Source organism: Myodes glareolus, chromosome 5, assembly GCF_982192425.1.
Source record: "Myodes glareolus chromosome 5, mMyoGla1.1, whole genome shotgun sequence".
Classification (NCBI taxonomy): Eukaryota; Metazoa; Chordata; class Mammalia; order Rodentia; family Cricetidae; genus Myodes; species Myodes glareolus.
Window position 1 is genome coordinate 51,624,949 of NC_142030.1, and position 21,620 is coordinate 51,646,568.

The 21,620-nt window shown below is 42.4% G+C and overlaps 1 protein-coding gene and 1 pseudogene across 1 annotated transcript in view; one reads left to right on the forward strand and one right to left on the reverse strand.

Annotated features, from left to right (window-relative positions):
- The window catches only part of LOC146894901 (uncharacterized), a 230,704-nt gene that overhangs the window by 133,608 nt on the left and 75,476 nt on the right, over window positions 1-21,620 (forward strand). The window lies entirely within an intron of this gene.
- Window positions 12,677-12,866, reverse strand: LOC148122079 (Nuclear RNase P; annotated as a pseudogene).

Genomic DNA, 21,620 nt, shown 5'->3' on the forward strand with positions numbered 1-21,620 from the left:
GCATGCTGTCCAAACTGGACAAGTAGGACACAAGCAAAAATGACTGCTGAACCTTGTCAAGACAGGGTAGGACAGTCTTTTAAATTTTCTTGCCTCTGAAAATGGTCTGTCAGATACTCTATGTGTTAGCCAAAGCTGGTTGCCCCAACCTTGCAAATGAGACTTTGGGTGATTGCTCAGGTATCCAGCTGCCTCTGTCATTTTTTTGTTCCTTTTGGAAGTCACTTGCTTATGCTTCCTGCTTACTCAGATAATATTATTTTCCTTCTCAGGTCTTTGATGGGGTTGAAGACTAGATAGTCATGGCTACTTTCCTCTCATAGCTTAGCTAAGATATTTTAATATAAGATTTAAACTCCTCATGAGCTATTGAAATTATCTCCGTTATTGCTAATTACCATAGACTGGACATTTAGCATGTGTTTCTTGCTTGATGTTATTCAGTTGGTTGTAGTTCTATTTTTGTGTATGTTTTTCGCCTTTTCTTTTTCCTGAACAATACTTGATATTTGCTTTGTTTTGGGTTTAGAACCCTCTTATTTAGACAAAAAGGGAATGTGTTATGGGGATTCATTCAGCCAATAGACTTTGGATACCAACACTTTAGGGCATAGCCTGAGGTCCTATAAGCACAGATAGGAAGTGTGCTCACCGCTTTTCTCTTGGTGGTTGGAGTTGGTTTCACAGCTTTCAGTGCCCACAGAGGATAGCAGCTCTCTACCTTATTGTGAGATTTTTCCCCAAATAAATACTTGCTATCCTTATTCTGGGCTCTTCTGAACTTCCATAAATACATCTACAGATATGCAATCAGTTGTCCTGTGCAAACGTGATAAAAGAGGTGAGACATGAGTGCAGAGGGCCTGAAAGAAAAAATACAGGCCTTTTGCAGTGATGAGAACTGTTGATCCCAAACAGAGTTTGATTAAGGGATGGGGTGACACAAGCAAATTTGTTGTTTGATGTCTCTTCAGTTGTCAAGTTGTGGGGGGGACCAAGTAGGAGAGTAATGATAGAGGGAGCCATTATAGGGTTAAGGAGAAATCTGGTGTTAGCAAAATCTCAGTAATCCACAAGGATGAGCCCAGCTAAGACTTCTAGCCATAGTGGAGAGGGTGTCTGGACTGGCTTCTGGCATTTCAAACTCAGCTTTTCTTATGTCCCTTCCATCTGGCTCCCAGGTGTTAAATGTGAAGGGTATGTGATGTACCCCTCTGTCTCATGCCCCTCATCCCCTACCAGTGTAGACTTCATCTCTGTTTTGAGAGATTCAGGGAAACCCAACATCTGTGCTTTCCACTCTTAGCACTGTTCTCCCCAGTTTCCACAAGCGGAGGTAGCAGGACGCAGTGCGTGAGCTAAGGATGCCTTGGGTTTCCTTGTTTGAGATGAGCTCCGAATTCAGAATGATTGACTCCTTGGGGAATTGTAAGGAAGTAGAATTGAGAATTTTACACAAAAACATATTGAACCTAGTCAGGGTATTGGTTTATTTAAATTGACTTTTTAAGTTGTGGAACTCATGAGTGACACAACACAGAGCTTACAGGTTCCTAGAAGTGGGAGAAACTGTTTTTTTTTAAATCTTTTTGAGTAAAAATTGTTCTTTTTTGAAATAATTGAGTCAAAAGATTGATAACAAATTTAGTTTAAAGATCAATTTTCATATCTATTTTTAAGTAGAGCAGTGAGATATTTTATATGAAGGAGAGTAGAAGGCAGAGAAATAAAAATCACACTGCTAATTAGGGGCAGAGCCAAGATTCAGCTAGGTGTCATGGCTAACACCCCCACTCCAACTACCACCTTCTTGTACAGTCGTCTCCCTCACAAAAGTCTGATGTTTCTTTCTAGTAAAGAGGGAACTGGCATCAGTCTGGGCAAGCAGAAGGGAACACATGTCAGAGGGTGGTTTATGTAAACTAAGATTTGACTCATACTCCAAGTCAGGGGCCAATAAACTTTTTTTGTGAGGGGTCAGGTAATAAATGTTGGAGGATTTTCAGGTTGTATAATCAACTCTTCAATTTTGAAGTAATTGTGTTCTTCGTCTATAGTGAATGAGAACAACCATATTCCAATAAAACGCTTTAAAAGGGGGCAGAGAGAATCTCACTAGGATTTTATTTGGAATTCTAGATGTGTGTAACCGCTCATTTTATAAAACAGAATGAACATATGGATAAGTCGAGCAAGGAAGTTGGTTTTATAGAGAAAATGTTGATAAAAGTCAGGGACCACTGAGCAGAAGCACCTTGCAAGGCCTGTGCACAGGGCCCTCACGCAGAGGAATAGGTTCAAACCCTGGCCTCCCATCTGCTGCAACACCATGCTAGGGGCACATCCTTCTCCCTTGGAGCATCATTTTTCACACTTGAATCACTTCTCATACTGTCATTTTTATTGTTGTTTCTCTCTTGCTAGACTGGGACCTTTGAGAGCAAGGTGACCCCATGACACCGTTAGCATAGCTTAGGATGAATGGTCAGCGAATTCACGCTCTCTGTGATTTCCAGGGCCATGTACTTCCTATATGCAATAGTGTTTCATCGAATACTTTACAGTATTATCATGTAATCAAGAAGAAAGAAAGTGAAGATATAGTGTTTTTGAATGGCTAAATTCCAGAATAAACACTGAAAGTTGGGGGAAAAGTGTTTTTATTTTGTGGGATAAATGTTTCCCTTAGTGAATTTTCTTTTTAACTTCAAAACATGGGTTAAAATATGAGGAGAGCAGGGTTTGGAATCAGCAAGCCAAAGAGGACTCTCATGGGAGCAGCCTCCATTTTTTGGATGTTCTTTGCTTTGTCACACTCAAAGAGCTCTCAACTAGAGCAGGCATTCCTAAAACCATGTGGGTTGGGACACTGTTGTGAGCTGTGTGTAGCTAGTGTAGTTTATCTCAGAAGATGCTAGTCTCTCTACATAATTCCTCCTATTAGCCTTTTGTTGTGTTGGACTGTGTAACTCAACCCTCTTGAAATATTTTAGAGACTTTTACTGTTGTCTTTCATCATAGTTGAACCCGTGACTGGGTGTGGTGGTGCATGCCTTTAATCACAGCACTTGGGAAGCAGATACTGGTGGATCTCTGAAAGTCTCAGGCCAGTCTGGTCTATATGGCAAATTTCAGAACAGCCAAGACTCCATAATAAAACCCCATCTCAAAAATAAAACAAAACCCCAAACTTGACAATCCAGTTTCAATTTGTAGTTCATTCATGACGACTTTGTTGTCTTCTTAATGAAACTCCCTTTACACTCATCAGACCATAGCTATTTAGGTAACTTTCTATGTGTATGGCAAAACAGGATCTTTAATTTTAAAGATTTTTATTCATTTGTTTGGTATTTTGTCTGTGTGTAAGTCTGTGCACCATGTGCATGCAGTGCCTGGAGAGGCCAGAAGAGGGCATCAGATCCTCCTGAAATTGACGTAGACAGTTGTAAGCTGTTACATCAGTGCTGGTAATCAACCTCAGTCTTTGGGAAGAGCAGCCAGTGCTCATAATCACTGAGTTATCTCTCTAGTTCCTACTGAGGTATCCTTTAAAAACCTTATTAAGCATGCAGGGACCTTCATTTTCTGTTCATTTTCAAGTTTGTGATTTTTTGCAAAAATCTTTTCATGTGATATTAACTAAAATGTTTATGGTGTGTGAATGCATGTTTGTATGTGTATGTACTTGTTTATGTCTATGGGTAGGAAGGTATCATGCCTCCTCACATGTGGGAGGTCAGAGGACAAGCTTTTGGTGTTGGCCTTGCCTTTCCACCTTCTCTGAGTCAGGGTCCCTAAGCTGTTGAGCAACACAGGCTCAATGGACTTTCAAAGAGTCTGCTGTCTCCACCTCCTCTCCCATAGGGCATACTGGCATCACAGACACTGGTGCTACTATAGTTCGCTTTTAGGTGGGTTCTGGATATCCAAACTGAAGCCATCACACTAAGCCATCTTCCTAGTTCTTCACAGTTCTTTATTTACCAACATTGTCATATTAACCTTTCATTTTCTTTGCCCTATAAAAGTTTCACCTACAGGTCTTCTATATTAATTTTTGTGTGTGTGTGGCAGTTGAATTGTGCCATGTTAAGTGGTAGAACTAAACATTCCCGTCGTTGGCAAGGTATGGTTGTTTGAAAGAAAATGGCCCCCAAAGGGAGTGATGCTATTAGGAAGTGTGGGCTCATTGGAGTAAGTGTGGGCTTGTTGGAGAAAGTGTATCACTGTGGGGGTGGACTTTGAGGTCCCCTATGCTCACTCTATGTCCGGTATCACAGTTCATTTCCTGTTGCCTATGGATCAAGATTTAGAACTCTCAGCTCCTTTTCCAGTACCATGATAATAATGGACGAATCCTCTGAAACTGTGAGTCCCCCAACTAAATGTTTTCCTTTATAAGAATTGCCATGGTCATGGTGTCTCTTCACAGTAATAGAAATCCTTATGAAGACACAGGGTCTGGTTTGACACCCATAAACCCCACGCCTCCTCCCATGCTTCTGCTGAAGGCCCCATCTCTAGCATCTCTTGTTTGGATCTTTGCAGCAGGCTCTATTTGATCTTCCTGTCTTCTTCGCTGGCTTCAGTTGGTTCTCTCCTCACAAGTCAAGGACTTCTCACTTCCCTCTGAGAAGCAACCATAGTAGAGACTCCTCCAGAGTCCTGTGTCACCGACTTCACCCAGCCCAATACTCTGCCCTGTCTACTTTTCCTTGGCTAGGACCCTCCAGACCCTCTGCTGTTGTCTCTTCCTTCTTGAGTGCTTTTCCCTGGCTTCCCTCAGTTCAGAAACCTTGCTCCTTCTGCTTGCAGAGGAGCCTTTTCCTTCACCTTGCTCAGATCTTTTTCTGGAGCCTTCTGACACACTGTGTAAGCTCACTCCCTGCCTGTTCCCCAGCTGCTCCCCTACTCCTTACCCATTTCCCGACTATTCTTCCCTGCAGCACCCATTATCAGCTCACATGCTGAATATTTTACGAGTTAATTTGACTTTATTGTGCATCTCCTTCAGTCACAGAGAAATCACGGAAGATGTGAAGACAAGCCCTTGGTTTTGTTTTCTGTCTTCATCACTGCTTGGCCCTGCTAGTTAGTCAATGTCTGATAAATATTTGACCAAAGATAAGTGAAAATATAGCTGCGAGACCCATGCATGCCATAAATGTCACATTCAACTCTTGGAACATTATGGGCTTTAATGATTTACTCATTCAATAAATACTTGTTGAGTGCTTGCTGTATGGCAAATTACGAGCTGCGCCCTGAAGTATAGTGGCTCTCCCGGAGTTTACTATTGAGACGGAGCGACGGCTGCCATGCAACATTAATAAGAGGGTAATGATCCAGGGTAACCGTCATGGCACGTGAGCTGAGACAGCAGGGATCCTGCCTCTGAGGAAACCTTATGAGGGGCGCTCGGAGTCGGGGAGGCAGGTGCCCCACTGCTGCTTCTGCAGATCCAAGGGTGCTTTCCACGGGCTTCTCAAGCCCCCGTGCTCTTCACACGTGTCTCAGCATCACTTTCAGATCCATGATTCTTGGATCTCATCTGTAGAATATCTGATCCAGCAGTCCTGGGAGGGGCCCGGGCATCTGTGTTTCTCTCAGCCGCTCTGCTGGTACTGATGTTGCTGTTGCAGTATCTACAGTTTGGGAGTCAGTGAGACACAGTGTGAAAGTGGTGTCCTGTTACCTGACAGGCAGGGCTTGTTCTGAGGCATGGGCCCAGGAAGCTGGAGAGCAGGCATGGGGGCTAGACGAATGACTTTCCCCAATCCATGGGTACATCCATAGAGTTGAAAGCTCAATCCAGTCACTGCCATTGTATTTCTTGTAACAGGAAAATCTGTTTATCTTACAGTGGTAAAGTTGTGCTCTGTTAGAGCATTTAAGAAAATGCTGATTGGCCAGTCGCCAGGGAGGAAGTAGAGGCAGGGTGACCAGAACAGGAGAATTCTGGGAAGAGGAAAGGCTCAGTCTGCAGTCGTCAGCCAGACATAGAGGACGCAACTGGGTTTAGTTTTTCACTCTGATACTTACTCTGGGGTTTGAGCACATGGACAACTGAGGTAACCTAAGATGGAGGAGAATTTCTATGGCAGGGAGTCCTGTTCTACAGAAATGGCGTCTCTCTCTGTATATGCAGGTGAGAGTGAATGTGTAGTTTGCTCAGCAAGCTGTTTACTAACTGTGCAGCCCCTGTCTTATGCATTGGGCTGTAGTCTAAAGTGAAATATTTAACACACCTTTGATCAGTCTGAAACGGTTGCTTCATTGCTCACATCTTGATTTAAAAAGGACTGTTGTTTGCTAGAACTTTTTTTTTTTTTTTTTTTTTTGTAAACTTTGGAAAACAGTGCCCAATCGAAGCCACCTATTGGAGTTAAATGGCTGGATTTTTCAGCAGCTCCAGGGCTTTGCATCCCGGTTGCTACTGTTTGCTTAGAGATGTGGCAGCCTCCCCTTAGGTTACCGAGGACTCTTTATGGAGAACGACAATGAATAAAACTGAATTAAAAGCAAAACAGTTTTTCCCTTTTTCTTTCCTGTTATTTTGCATTTGACTAAAATGATTTACAGGCCCATTGGATCTAACTTTCAAGTGTTCCTATGCTGAAAATGAGGTAGTTTTTGTCTCCTTATAGTAAAAATATTTTGATTGAATGAGTTAAAATACAAATGTGTTCATGTACCCAAATGTATTATTTTTTTCCTTTGTTCAGTAAAGAATAATACTTCTCAAATAGAAGTGATTTCTTATTCTTGTGTCTATAGCAGTTTTCCTTGAAACATAATTTTTTCCAGTTTTTGATTACTCCAAGGGGGAAAATCCCTCTCTTTTGTATCACATTAACCTCATACTGTATTTATATTAAACAATGTTCTTCGGAGAAAGAAAGATTTGGTGTACTTAGTGAGTCCTGTCTCCCCTGCCGGCACTGCCGCTGTTAATGCTCGGTGGAACCCAGCAGTCGCAACTGATGGAACAACTGTGTGAAGGCTATAAAATAAAACAGAGGTAATTGGGACATGCGGGGAGCTGGCAAGTGGAAAAACACCAGCAGATGTGGCCCTGAAAAGAGAAAAGAAAGCTTCAAATTTCACATCCGCCGCCGGAGGAACTGGTCCAGAAGGACGGGAGAAGTACCGCCTCGTTCAGAGACAAAGTACACATGAAGCCTTGTCTCCCTCCTTTTGAAACTTAATAAACCAAGAGGAGACTTGTGGACGAAACAGGCTCTTTACAACAACCCCAAGAGAGCCCACCTTCCCTGGGCAGACAGGGTGCCCGTACAAATGCTCAGGTTCCCGGCTTCAGAACCCCAGCTCATTTTCACCGCACCCCTTGGATCCACACCTGCCCGCTTAGTCCCTCCCGGTTTCAAACAGGCAGTGCTCACAGGTACACCTGGTGCAATCTGGTCGTTCATCTGGTACTCAAGCGCCAGTTCTGTGTTACTTTATAGACAAAGGCAGAGACACCCAGATTCTGCAAAGAATTTAGGAAACACATGACAATTTCTGCCTCCACCTCAAAAGTAAAATACATCTCAACAGATGTGCCCTGAAATATTTAGTAGTGAGTTCTGGGAAAAACGGCCCATTGTCAGTGCCTTCTTCATCGCCTGGGCATCCGGAATTCTTCTCAAGTGTCATGAGTCTTTTTTCCTGACCTTTAATTTCGGCTGCCTCTTCCCACATTCCCTCCTTTGTCTCCCTCTCCTCTTCCCTTTCCTCCCATTCCAGCATCTCCATACGTCCAAAACTGTCTCTTCTCTTTTCCTTTCCTAACACCGTTTATGGATCTACCCCTCGTTCTTTACTCTATGCCTAGCCTCTGTCGTTCGACGGAGGGTAGCTTGGCTTAGCAGCTACTATCCTCATCTAAGCAAATACACACTGTATTTGTCCTTCTGGGTCTGAGATACTTCACTGAGGATGATTTTTTTTTCTAGTTCCATCAATTTATCTGCGAATTTCATGATTTTATTCTCTTTAATGGCAGAGTGATACCCCATTGTATAAATGTTGCATTTTCTTTACCCATTCTTCTGTTGAGGGACATCTAGTTGTTTCTTCTTTCTGGCTGTTATGAACAGAGCAGCAATGAACATGGTTGAGCAAGTGTCTCTGTGGTAGGTTGGAGCATCTTTTGGGTATATGCCAAGAGTGCTATAGCCGGACCTTGAGGTAGATCATTTTCCACCCTCTGGAGGAACTGCCACAGTATTTCCATACTGGCTCTACAGGTTGTCACTCCCGTCAACAATGGAGGACTGTTCCCCTTGCCACACATCCTCACCAGCATGAGCTGTCTTTTTTTTTTTTTTTTTTTGCCTCAGACATTCTGACAGGTGTAAGATGAACTCTCAAAGTAGTTTTGATTTTTGATTTGCATTTCTCTGATGGCTAAGGATGTTGAACATTAATTTGTTTCTTAGCCATTTAAGTTGTTTTTTCCTTTGAGAATCCTGCTTAGATCTGAACTTCCATTTTTTTTATTTGGATCATTTATTTTTGTACTTAGATATTTGAGTTGTTTCTATATTTTAGGTATCAGCCCTCTATTGGATATGGAGTTAATAAAAAAAGTGTTTCCATGCTGTAGGCTGCTTCTTTGTTCAAATGATGGATGATTTCTTTCCAATTTGTACCCCTTTGATCTCCTTTATTGCCTTCTTGCTCTAGCTAAGACTTCAAATGCTACACTGAATAGGTATGGACAGAGTGAACAACCTTGGCTTCCTGATTTAACTGCAATTGCTTTGAGTTTCCTTCAGTTTAAGTTGGTGGTGGCTCTGGGCTTGCTCTAAACTGCTTTTATTACGTTGAGGCATATGTTATTTGTATCTCTCATTCCTCCAGGACTTTTTATCATGAAGGGGTGTTGGGTTTTATCAAAGGCATTTTCTTCATCTAATGAGATGATCATGTGGTTTTTGTCTTTCAATTTGTGTATATTATCTTTTACATTGATCAATTTATGTATATTGAGCAATACCAGCATCTCTGAGATGAAAGCCTACTTGATTATGGTAGATGATCTTTTTGATGTAGTTTTGAATTTTGTTTGCAAGTATTTTATTTAGTATTTTTACATCTATGTTCATAAGGGAAATTGGTCTGTAATTCTCTTTGTGGGGTCTTTTGTGGTTTCAGTATCAAGGTAACTGTTGCCTTATAATATGAATTGGGCTGTGTTCATTTTGTGGAATTTTGGGAACCAACTTTTGGAGTATTGGCATTAACTTTTCTTTGAAAGTCTGGTAGAATTCTGTACTAAAACCATTTGACCCTGGGCTTTTTGTTGATGTTATAAGAGTTTTAATGACTGCTTCTATTTCACTAGGAGTTATGGATTTGTTTAAATAATTGCTGATTTGATCTCTATTTAACTTTGGTTAGTGGTATGCATCAAGAAATTTATCCATTTCTTTTATATTTTCCAGTTTGGTTGAGCATAGGTTTTAAAAGCATGTCCATATGATTGTCTGAATTTCCTCAGTGTCTTTTGTTATGTCCTCCTATTTATTTCTGATTTTGTTAATCGGGATTTCCTTTCTCTTCATTTTAGTTATTTGGATGAGAGTTTGTCAATCTTGTTGATTTTCTCAAAGAACCAACTTTTTGTTTCACTGGTCCTTTGTGTTGTTTCTTGTTTCTATTTTATTGATTTCAATACTGAGTTTGATTATTTCTTGGTGTCTTCCCTTTCTGGGTGTGATTTCTTCTTTCTGTTATGAAGTTTTCAGGTGTGCTCTTAACTTACTAGCATAAGCTATCTCCAGTTGTTTTATGTAGCACTTAGCGCTATGACCTGCTTTTGTTGTGTCCCATAAGTTTGGGTACGTTGTGTATCCATTTTCATTCAGTTCTAGAAAGTCTTTCATTTCTGTCTTGATCCATTTTTTTTTCATTCAATAATGAGTTGTTCAGTTCCCATGAGTTTATAAGATTTTATTGTTGATGATACCGAGCTTTAATCTGTGAGGGTCAATTAGAATGCAGAATGTTGCTTTAATTTTCTTGTACCTATTGAGACTTGTTTTGTGCCTAGATTTGTTGCTAATTTTGAAGAAAATTTCATGAGTTTCTGAAAAGAAAGTATATTTTTTATGTTTGGGTGAAATGTTCTGTAAATATCTGTTAGTTTCATTTGGTTTATAGTTTCGGTTAGTGCCAGCCTTTCTCTATATAGTTTTTGTCTGGATGACTTGTCTATTGGCAAGAGGGGGAGGGTATTGAAGTCTCCTGCTATCAGTGTTTGAGGGTCAGTATATGATTTAAGCTGTAGTAGTCTTTCTTTTATGAACTTGGGTGCCCCTGTGTTTGGGGCTTAGATGTTAATTAAGAATTGCAATGTCTTCTTGGTAGACTTTTCCTTTGATGAGTAAGACGTGTCTATTTCTTCTGATTAGTTTTGGTTTGAAGTCTGTTTTCTCAGATATTAAAATGACTACACCAACCTACTTCTTAGGTTCTTTTGCTCAGACTATATTTTTTCAGCCTTTTACCCTGAGGTGATATGTTTCTTGGTTGCAGCAGAAGGCTGGATCCTGTTTTGGCATCCATTCTGAATGTCTGTGTCCTTTTTGGGGGGTAGGTGCAATTTTTAGATCATTGATATTGAGAGAAATCAATGAACAGTGTTTATTGATTTGTTATTTTGATGTTGCTATGTGTATGTCTTGGTGTGTGTGTATGTGTGTGCATGTGTATGCGTGTGTTTGTGTTTTTCTGCTTTTGATTTGTTTGTCTGAGATTATTTCCTGTGTTTTGTTGGGTGTAGCTAACCTCTTTAGATTAGAGATTTTATTCTAGCATCTTCTGTAGGACTGGATTTATAGGTAGATACTGATTAAATTTGGCTTCATCATGGGTATCTTATTTTTATATCTATTGTGATGGAAAGTTTTGCTTGTTATAGTAGTCTGGGCTGTCATCTGTGGTATCTTACAGTCTATGGTGTATCTGTCCAGGCCCTTCTGGCTGTTCCATTGAAAAATCGAATATTAATCTCGTAGATCTGCCTTTATATGTTACTTGGTCTTTTCCCTTGGAGCTTTTAATATTTTTCTTTGTTCTATACATTTAGTGTTTTGATTATTATGTGCTGAGGAGACTTTCCTTTCTGGTCCATTCTATTTGGTGTTCTGTGTGTTTCTTGTACCTTAATAGGCATCTTCTTCTTTAGGTTAGGGAATTTTTTTTTCTGTGATCTTGTTGAAAATATTTTCTGTGCCTTTAATCCATATTTCTTCCCCTTAACGTATTCCTATTATGCGGGGCGCCATCCTGTCCCGCAGGAATGAACGCCACCAAAAACGAGAATTCCTTCTCTGGTCACATCTTTATTTGGAGCATTCCCTTGAGGAAAATTGGGGGAAGGGACGATAGAGCAGGGACGAGAGAAAGCTTAGAGAGAGGAAGTAGGGTCCCGAGGCATCTGCTTTTAAACGGTGGAGCGGCTTGAACGCTGTCCTGATTGGTTAATGCCATTCTGCTGGTCTGAGCATGTGCAAGCAAGGGTGCAGGCAGGGTTGCTCAGCCCCACGTGGCTACCTCCAAACTGCAGGACCACCTGTGCCTCCAGGTGGCTCCCAACATCTCCCCCTAATTATTGTCTTTAAGAGCAATAAGGCAAAACTATTCTCCAATCTGGTCCCCACCTAGACGCAGCATGCCAAGGATATCTCTGCTCCCACCCATTCCTAAGGAAGGAAAAGGCAAAGTAGAGTAAGAGATAAGAGGTTGCACAGGGTGTTGCTCAAGTCGATGGTGTGAAACAGCTGCTCTTGGCACCGCCCAGAAGGTCATCTCTGCTGTCTCCGCATGAATCTTCCACAGCAGGACACTCAGCATCCACTGGGTCGTCTTCTTTATCTCTCTGGTCGGTCTCGCTGGCATCCAGATGTATGTCAGCATTCCTAGAAAAACATAAACAAAACTCTCCTCCCAAATTAACATTTAAGAGTACTAAAAACTCTCAGTGTAAAAATTCAGCACAATCAGTACTGGAAGTAGGCTGGTTTTGAACTTAGAGATCTGCAGGTCTCTGTTTCAAAAAGCAAATCTTGTTTGCCTGTACCAGCAAAATTTTGAATTAAAAATTAAGTGTAAAGAATGCAAGAGAAATCCTTTCTCTGGGGGAAGCTGTCACTGGTAGTGTATTCCCCCTCTTATGTCTAAAAACCAAAGCAGTTGTCACTGGGAATTGAACTCAGGACCTTTGGAAGAGCAATCAGTGCTCTTAACCTCTGAGCCATCTCTCCAGCTCCCCTATTCAGATGGAAAAACCTCTAGGTAGCATTGTTTATCTCACCAGGTGCCTCAGGCAAAAGGTCCGCCTTTCTTTGTTACCTAGGATACGGTAACCAGGTAAACATGCCTTTATTATGATAATCACGACCAGTTCTTTAAGGGAGAATGGGCGTAGCATCGATCTGGCTACTTCCTGCTGACGAAGGGACGTTGTTTAGGGGATAAATGTTTTTATCTGACTGAATTTTTGGCGACAAATGTTTTTATCTGACTGAATTTTTAGCGACCTTGACTGAGGGCGGCAGCAGCGGAGGCGGCGGCTGCCACAGCTCCGCCTCTGAAGCCCATAATGGCGCGCTCCGCATGGCCCAAAGGCATGGCTCCGCCCCGGGCCGTGCGCGGGCTCGCCGTTTCACCTCAGGCAATGAACTCGCACCGCCGGCTGTGAGCCTTTTCCAAGCTCCGGCGAGGGGGGGCATCCGCCCACCCGTGGAGGGGCTTCTCCTGCCCGGTCCGCCTGCGCGCAGAGCCCCGTTCTCTGGGAACTCACCTCCCCGCTCGCCCATGTTGCTATGGAAACACAGTTTTTTCGCAGAGCCGATTCAGCTCCTCTTTGCCTTCTATGGCGCCGCTGCTCACCACGCAGCTTCCGCCTCAGTCAGGCGAGTCCGCTCAGGTGCTGAAAAAGTCCTCCAAAAACCATAGCCCCGCCAGAAGGCCGGGACATATAGCCTCTGATGTCACACGGACTTTAGCCTGCCCGCGACCTGGCTGTTCGTAGGCTTCCAGCAAACTCCCCGCCAGCAACTGGTTGCGTCTCCCTCCTGAGTAGCTGGGATCACAGGTGTGCACCACCGTGCCTGGCCCACTTCCGTGTTTCTAATCAGGCATTACCGCTCAAAGGCGGGCCGGCTGCCGCCAGCACTCTCAGCACGATCAAGCAGCTTGTCTTTCTCAGTCAAAAATTAAAGTTTTTTGTACGTGAGAGCCAGAGACTGAGCTCTCTTAACAAAATTAGGCGAAAATCACCTCCAAAAGCTCTGTGGCTCTTTAAGAACAGGGAAGGCAGTGATCAAGCTCGCCTCCCTACGAGACTGTTGCCTCCAGTCTCTAACAGCGAGTATGCACGGAGGAAGCCGCGGATCTCCCAACCGTAAACCTCGCTTTTTCTCAGCTCCACCTGCACTGAACTTAAGGGATTTTTCTTCCCCGTTGCTTTCTGTACCTTCTTTCAGATACCTTAACTTTGATTTTTTTTTTGTATTTTCTTTTCTATTTTAGGCCTATCCTTTGAAATTCCTTTTTACATTTCTTTTCCTCCCCTTTCTGGGGGATTCACAGACGTCACTCACCGCTCCATGTTCTCAGAGTTCTGAAATTCAAGGCTCTCTGTGCTGGTGTCTGATCTTGGCTTTTTCTCCCGGGCTTTCTCAGGGTCCCCCGGCGTAGTTGTCAGGGTCCCTCAGCGTCCGGGGTTTCGAGCACCAGTTGCGGGGCGCCATCCTGTCCCGCAGGAATGAACGCCACCAAAAACGAGAATTCCTTCTCTGGTCACATCTTTATTTGGAGCATTCCCTTGAGGAAAATTGGGGGAAGGGACGATAGAGCAGGGACGAGAGAAAGCTTAGAGAGAGGAAGTAGGGTCCCGAGGCATCTGCTTTTAAACGGTGGAGCGGCTTGAACGCTGTCCTGATTGGTTAATGCCATTCTGCTGGTCTGAGCATGTGCAAGCAAGGGTGCAGGCAGGGTTGCTCAGCCCCACGTGGCTACCTCCAAACTGCAGGACCACCTGTGCCTCCAGGTGGCTCCCAACACTATTATTCTTAGATTTTTTTCTTTTCATAGTGTTCTGGATTTCCTGGATGTTTTATGCCAGAAATTTTGATTTGTTTTTTAGATTTAACAGTTCTTTTTGACCAAAGTATTCATTTCTTCTATTGCGTCTTCAATGCCTGAGTCTCTCTTTCCTATCTCTTGTGTTCTGTTGGTGAGGCTTGCCTAGGTTTCTTTAAGGGATTTGTTTATTTCCTCTTTAAAGTCTCTACTATATCCATAAAGACTGTGTTTCGGTCTTCTTGGGCTTCAGCTATTGTGCATCCCCCAGGGCCTGCTGTGTAAGGGTTGCTGAATCTAATGGAGACATATTGTCCTGGCTGTTATTGATTGTGTATTTATGCTGGCATCTAGGCATTTGAGTTTGGGAAGATTGTAATTCTAGGTGCTGGTATCTGGTCTTATCTTTGTTGGGTAGAAGTTCTGTTTCTTGGTTTCTGTTCCCTCTCTGGTAATAGGAATAGAGTGGTTGTATACCTGCCTGGTAAGAATTCTTCTGCAGACCTGATAGGCTTGGCCACTGAGTGTACCAGCTAATATGTGCTTCAGGTTTGGACTTGATACTAGGAATGGAACTGGGCTGGGGACATAAGGCTGTCCACTGGAGAGAGGAGAGCAGGGTTATTGGATTCTGCTTAGTCTCCTGGAAATGGAGGCAGAGAATGGAGGCACATCAGGTGGTCTGCTGCAGAGCTGGGAGTGAGATTAGGGGATTGGATTTGGGAGAGTGGAGAAAGAGATGAGGTCTGCAGTTACCCTACCTGTTTAACTGGCTGGAGTGGCTTGTGGGTTCCCAGGAAGTGCCTGTCGGAGGTGGGGTGGGTTAAAGCAAGGGATGGGACTAGGGAAGCTTGGAGGGAAAGATATGTGTGATGGACTGGAAAAGGGGACTAGATGGCCAGTGGGCACTGCAGAGCTGGAAATTAAACCAGGGGATTGGGTTTGGAGGAGAGGTGGGAGAGGTGAAGATCTGAAGCTAGCCTTCCTACTTCCCCGGCCAATAGCGGCCTGTGGGTTCCCAGGAAATGCCTGCTGGTGCTGGGGGCTCACATAAAGCAATGAAGGGGGAGGAGAGGGAGGAGCAGGAAATTAGAAGGGGATGATGTGTAGGTCTGTGTGATCCCCTGTAGATGGGGGTTGAAGGACATTTTCCAGTGAGGTTCCATCCTCTTCATTGATGGTGTAAGCATCTCTGGAACCTGCAAGTCTCCATTCACAAAGGCCCAGGCCCTGTTCAGTGTCCCCATGTTTGTGAGTTGACCGGCATGGCTGGCATGTTTACACTGCAGAGACAGGCAGGCATTGCAGTTAGACGCCCCACACTCCTGCTCCATCCAGCTGCTAAATCTTTACAACCACACCACCAGACATGTGCATTACCTATTCTCTGTAAAATAGAGGATGATGGGTTTGAACATTCAAAGAAAGGCCTCTAGCTAGGTTAATGATGGGCAACCCCAAGAAACAGCTTTGACCTTTTCTTAATGCTGAACATGTTCTGATATGAGTGCTGTGCCAATAGGTTTTTATACACACAATTTAGATCCTAAACCACAGTTTTCTTTAATGACCACAGCCCATATCTAGTACACCCGTGTGCTTGTCGGCTGCTGTGCTGGATAAGATGTACCTTTTCTCTCTGCAGCGGCATGATGCTATCTCTTCTTTTCCTCCCCTATGCTTTCCACATTCTTCTTTCTGACCACATATTTCTCCATGCCCCAGACTGTGAACGTAACAAGATTGAACAGGCAGGTACCTCCAGAAGAGACTAGACCACACAGATACCACATTGGCCACATACTCTTTCTTTTCTTGGCCTCAAGAGTGTCAATGTTGTACGATCAAGCAAGTCTAATGTGGAGGTAATGCAAGAGGCAGTAGGTTAAAAGATTCTGCTTCTCACCGACCTTCATCTTCCTTTCCTTCTTTCCATCCTTCCTTCTTTTCCTTCTTTCCATCCCCCTTCCTTCCTTCCTTCCTTCCTTCCTTCCTTCCTTCCTTCCTTCCTTCCTTCCTTCCTTCCTTCCTTTCTTCCTTCCTTCCTTTCTTCCTTCCTTCTGTTCTTTCTTCCTTCTGTCCTTCCTTCCTTCCTTCCTTCCTTCCTTCCTTTTCTTCCTTTCTTCTTTCTTTTTTTGCAGGGATTTGGGGATCAGTGACTTGCTATGCACCAAAGGCTAGTTGAATACTCACTCTGTAGTTCCAGAGAGTTTCAAACTTGCACCAGTCACTCTTCCAGCCTCCCAAATGCAAGGGGTTAGAAGACATACACCACCATACCTAGCTTCCATGCCTACCTCCTGGTAATGATTTTTCTAAAGTATGTTAGACACTCTCTTAATAATTTTCATGTTAACACCTTACCATTTAATAAAACAGTTAGTGACTTCTAAAAGTATTTTTGTAAATACTAATTTTCTCAACATTGTAGGTAGGGTCAGCTTAATAAGAATGGGAAGAGGGATGTATTTACTCATCTACAATTATTAATTTGGTGTTTAATGAGTGCAGTTTGGTAGTCTATAGTTCAAATATAATGTTTACTCTGTTTGAGGACTTGACCTGTTGATTGCTTTTTTTAATAATGATCATCTATTATGAAAAGACTTCTAGAGTTTATATCCTTATTAATATTTAATATTGTATCCTTATTGACCATTTGCTATGACAGTTACCCCATCCTATGTGTTTTATAAACAACCCATAGTAATATGAATCATTAAGATAATTTTTTGGTGTGATATTATTATTTTTAGAGGGTGGCTGAGGCTTTATGTGAAAAGTACTATGGGTATCTCATGGCAGAGCCCAAGATTTAATCTAGATGGCTTAAGTTCTTAGCCATCTCTTGTACATCAGAAGCTGTGTTAATCAAGCTTCTCCAGAGGTTAGAAACAGTTCAAAGGCATTAATTATGAGAAGTTAACTCAGATGATTCTGAATGCTAAGCATTCCTGGAGACCTGAGAAACTCAGGGGTTGAATTTCAGCCGCAGGTAGAAGGCTTGAGCAAGAGGAATAGCAGTGGTAAGATTTCTCACTCAAGTAGAAGTCCTGAAAACCGATCTAAGTTCTACTTCCAAAGTCAGAGAAGATGAGTGTTCTGCTGCAGAAGAGAAAGCACATTTCCTTTCTCTGTTCCTGTGCTCCCTGGCGACCCTTGATGGATGAAATGATGTTTCCCCAGCTGCAATGCAATGACCCCCAAACCATTCTCCTCTGTCTGCACTCTCCCAGATACACCCAGAAGTAATGTTTTCCCAGCTCTCTCCATACTTCTCAGTTCACTCTAGTTGATACATACAATCAGTCACCACAGTGCCTGTAAGAAGCTAAGTTCTTATGAGTGACCTTGCTGACCATCCATGACCCTGGCCAAGTGAGAAGAGCCAGTGCCAGAAAGGTATGTCGGGGCATCACTACAGTGGGGACTGGTGAGTTGAAGCCATCAGTTGATTAAGTACAGAAACAGACACACATCTGGGAGCACTGACCGGCGTGGTCTCCAAAGGACTCTGCCACTCTTTCCTGCAATATTAAAGTGAAGTTTTCCAATGAGAAGTCTTTTCTGATTCCTACTTATGCTTGACTGCCTGTTTCAAAACTAGTAAAATTTGATCAACTGGGGTACTATTAATGGGTCTGGTGGGATTGTGAGTAAAATTACCATCAATGATATGCATAGACTTCTTGCAAAAGGGACATTAGAGATGGCGGTCTGACTAACAGTAATGAATACTGACCAAACAGCAGTGGAGAACTTAGCTTGGGGGAGACACAGTTCCCTATACTTTGCATTTAATCTTTAAAATGGCATTACAGGAAGTATGGTGAATCCCACTTTACAAATGTGGTAATTGATACAGGGAATTAAAGCTATTTTCCTAGAGTTACAAGTAACAGAGCTGAGGACTGAGCCTATGGAGTCGGGAGCCAGAAGGTGTGGAATAGACGTAATGAGAAACGGTGCATCCGCAGTAGAGATGGCAACCAGCGTGGACCAGAAACTTCCCCCTCTTCCTCTTCGCTCCAGAGAGAGAGAGTGACCTGCGGATGGTCTGCACTTAGGTTCTAGGCTCCCAAATAAGGCTCATCTCTCCTAGCTGCAGCTCCAAGGCAGCGAGGGCCTTTCTTGCTGTGCACATTTCTTAAACTGCAGGTGCTGTGTCCACCAAGGCCAACTTTCCTGGGAATCTTCAGGAAATAGAAATAAGTAGGGGAAAATGAACAGTAATTACCTGGCATTAAGCTGAGACCTTTTGTGTGAAAGGCGTGCAAAGATAGGTCTCTCTGTGACTTAATGAGCCTTATCACAGGCCTTCAGCTTTGCTGAATAGATTTAGAGGGTAATAAAATGTTGGACCCCGCTTTCGAACCAAATTATACTTCAGTATTATTTTGAAAGACCCCTGGAACAAGTGGCTGAGAGTTTGCCCCCTCCTTCTTGAAGATAGAATCAATCTTTCCTTATTAATAAGAACCCACAGTAATTTCAGATAATGACTAGTAAATAAAATTATTTAATGAAATGAAATAGAGCCCGATTTGTAAAAAGGAACTCAAAGGAATACTGCATCCTATGTGACAGTCTTAGCTTCTGCCTTCATTCAGCAAATACATTACAGCCTATCCTTACTGAGGACAGGCACTGAGCTAGGCACCGTGACACCAATAACATGACACCGGGAACCTGTACAGACGAAGAAAATTGAGCTAATGCTTTTGAGAGCACTGGGGGGGGGGGAGAAGTAGCAGACAGCCAGGCTGGGGAGCAGCCACCTTCTCTAGCTACCATAGGGAAAAGCTGAAAGGTTGCAGCCCTGAAACCCCCTCAGGAGCACTCACAGGATAAGGGAACATCAGTAATGCTCACGTCTATAGAGAATCAGGGACACATTGAGTCCTTTGTGGCATTGTGTCTCACAGCCTCCTGTGGTGTCTGGGGTCAGCTTCTTTGCAGTACAGAACAGAGCCCTTGTTGGGAACTTCATGTTTACTCTCCCAAATCAGTTTCTGTCACTGTATCTCATGGCTTATTTGTAACGAAAGTAAGATGACTTCAGATTATGCAGGACAAATTCCGAGGACAGGGTTGTGTCCTGTTCTCCTCTCCATGGCACATCTGATTGACCGAGCTGGCTGAACACGGAAGACCTGAGAGAAGGCAATCCCTCAGTTGAATTAAATCATGCCTGGTGCTGCTTAAAATGGTACTCACCTTTCCATTTCCTATTTGTGTTCATTTGTTAAAACAATCAAAGTGAATCATTTACTGTTTTAAGAAAAGTTCAAGAACAACATTATTGGAAGGTTCCTTTAAAGTTGGCCTATTTTTTAAAACTCTCTGGTAAATCTAATTGTAAAGCGAGTTTTGCTTAGTAAATAGTGTTGATACTCACTTAGTAACGTTTGATTTTCTGTACCCACGATGTACAATTTACCCATAGATATTATTTCAGTTAAGTAAAATTGTGTTTGGGGGATAATAAAGCTTGTTCCACCCTATGTTTGAAATACAACTTTTAGCTTTTATTCTTGATTGGCACCAAGAGTAACTCAAGCAAGGGTAGTATGATGGGTATCTTGGTAATGTTTATTGCAAAGAAGGTAGCAGCTGCCGTGCAACTTTCAGGGCACAAGTCATGGCACCTATTTCCAAGAACGGTTGGACTTTAGGAAGACACTAAGTCTCATTGTCTATGTTCTCATCTATAAATTGATATCTGCCTTATTTTACCTAAGTCCCCATAGGAGCCATAGCAACCACCTTTCACATGAGAGCATACATTTCTAACCCACTTTTTAATTTTAGTACTAACATTATTACTAGTTGAAGAAACGAAGTGTAACTTCTAGTGGACATGACCGTCGTCCTCACTCTGATCCCATGGTTTCTAGCATAGCTAATGAGTGCAACACTTCACGTGGAGCTGTGTACAAGGGCAAAGTAACTGGCTAGGGGAAACTCATCCATAGTTCATTATTTTTGCTTCAGTATTTGAGGTAAAGTGAAGTGTGGTAGGGAGGCCGCTAGTTAGTTCCCGGCTGCTCAGCAGCTCAGACCCAAAATAATCACACAGAAACTATATTATTTAAATCACTGCTTGGCCCATTAGCTCTAGCTTCTTACTGGCTAACTCTTATATCTTAATTTAACCCATTTCTAGTAATCTGTGTTTCATCACGAGGTCGTGGCAAAGTTTCAGTGTGTCTGTCTCTGGTGGAAGCTCCATGGCTTCTCTCTGACTTTGCCTCCTTTCTCCCAGCATTCCATTTAGTTTTCTCCATCTACTTCTGTTCTGTCCTCTCTGCTATAGGCTCAAAGCAGTTCTTTATTAATCAATGGTAATCACAGCATACAGAGGGAAATATCACATCACTTCCCCTTTTCTGTTTAAATAAAAAAGGAAGGTTTTAACTCTAACATAGTAAAATACATATAACAAAACAGATATCAAGCAACAATTACAGTTACAATGTTTATATCTACTTTATCTTTTATCATAACTAAGAAAAACTATAACTATAAACTCTTCAACTCCATCAAAGACTCCAGAAGGATATGATATTACCTAAGTAAACAGGAAGTGCATTGTAAGCAACTTCCAAAACTCTAGAATTGATAGAGACATCTCACTGCCTGGACAGTAACCCAAAGTTCATCTGTATTGTTGGGGCATCTACCTTCAGCCTACAGGCACATAGTATCCAGCAGACTTTTTCATGAAGCAGGAAATCTCAAAGACAGTTCTGCTTACATTGGCAGTTTGTCAGTCACTTTCTTCTGTGTCCTACAGAATGTCTGGCAGAGTCTTTCATGAAGCAGGAACCCCGAAGGATCGTCTCACCTTTCATCAGTCATTTCTCTGTGGTTCCTGCATATCCAGTTCATCAAGTAGTTCGGACAAGGGCAGTTTCTTGCCCAAAGGGCTAACCAACTCCATAAGGAGCCTCTTCAGTGCCCATCTTCCTCCTGAAGTAGCTTGGTGCTGCCAGGAGCAGATCTGTCTCACTGTCATGAAAAGTTCTAAGTTCTTAAAACATCTTAAATGTCATATTCTATAGTCTTTGAAAGGTTTGAAGAATGGCTATTCATCTGAAATACATCTCTGTACATCTAGAAAATCTAAATAACATGACTACAAGTTTGACTATTATAGATGATTATCTATTTACCTATATTTCTTAATTATGCATTATGTTTTTAAATGAACTGTATAAACGCAATACTTTTAATTGAGAACAGAAATATACATATAAACAAAATTGACCTTAAATTTGTATCAATAAAGCAAGATCCATACCAGTGCAAATCTCTATAGCAGAAAAGTACATGCAAATATTAAAAGCAACATAATTGTATTATGCACTAGCTTACAAAATTTGCATGAATTTTTTAACGCATTAAACTAGACTTCAAAAACCATTTGCAGTTTGTAAAAGGAAATTTAAGATTATATCTTTCCCACTCCAGGACCCCACATTCATTCTCATTTCTTATTTTGGGGACTTCTCTAGATA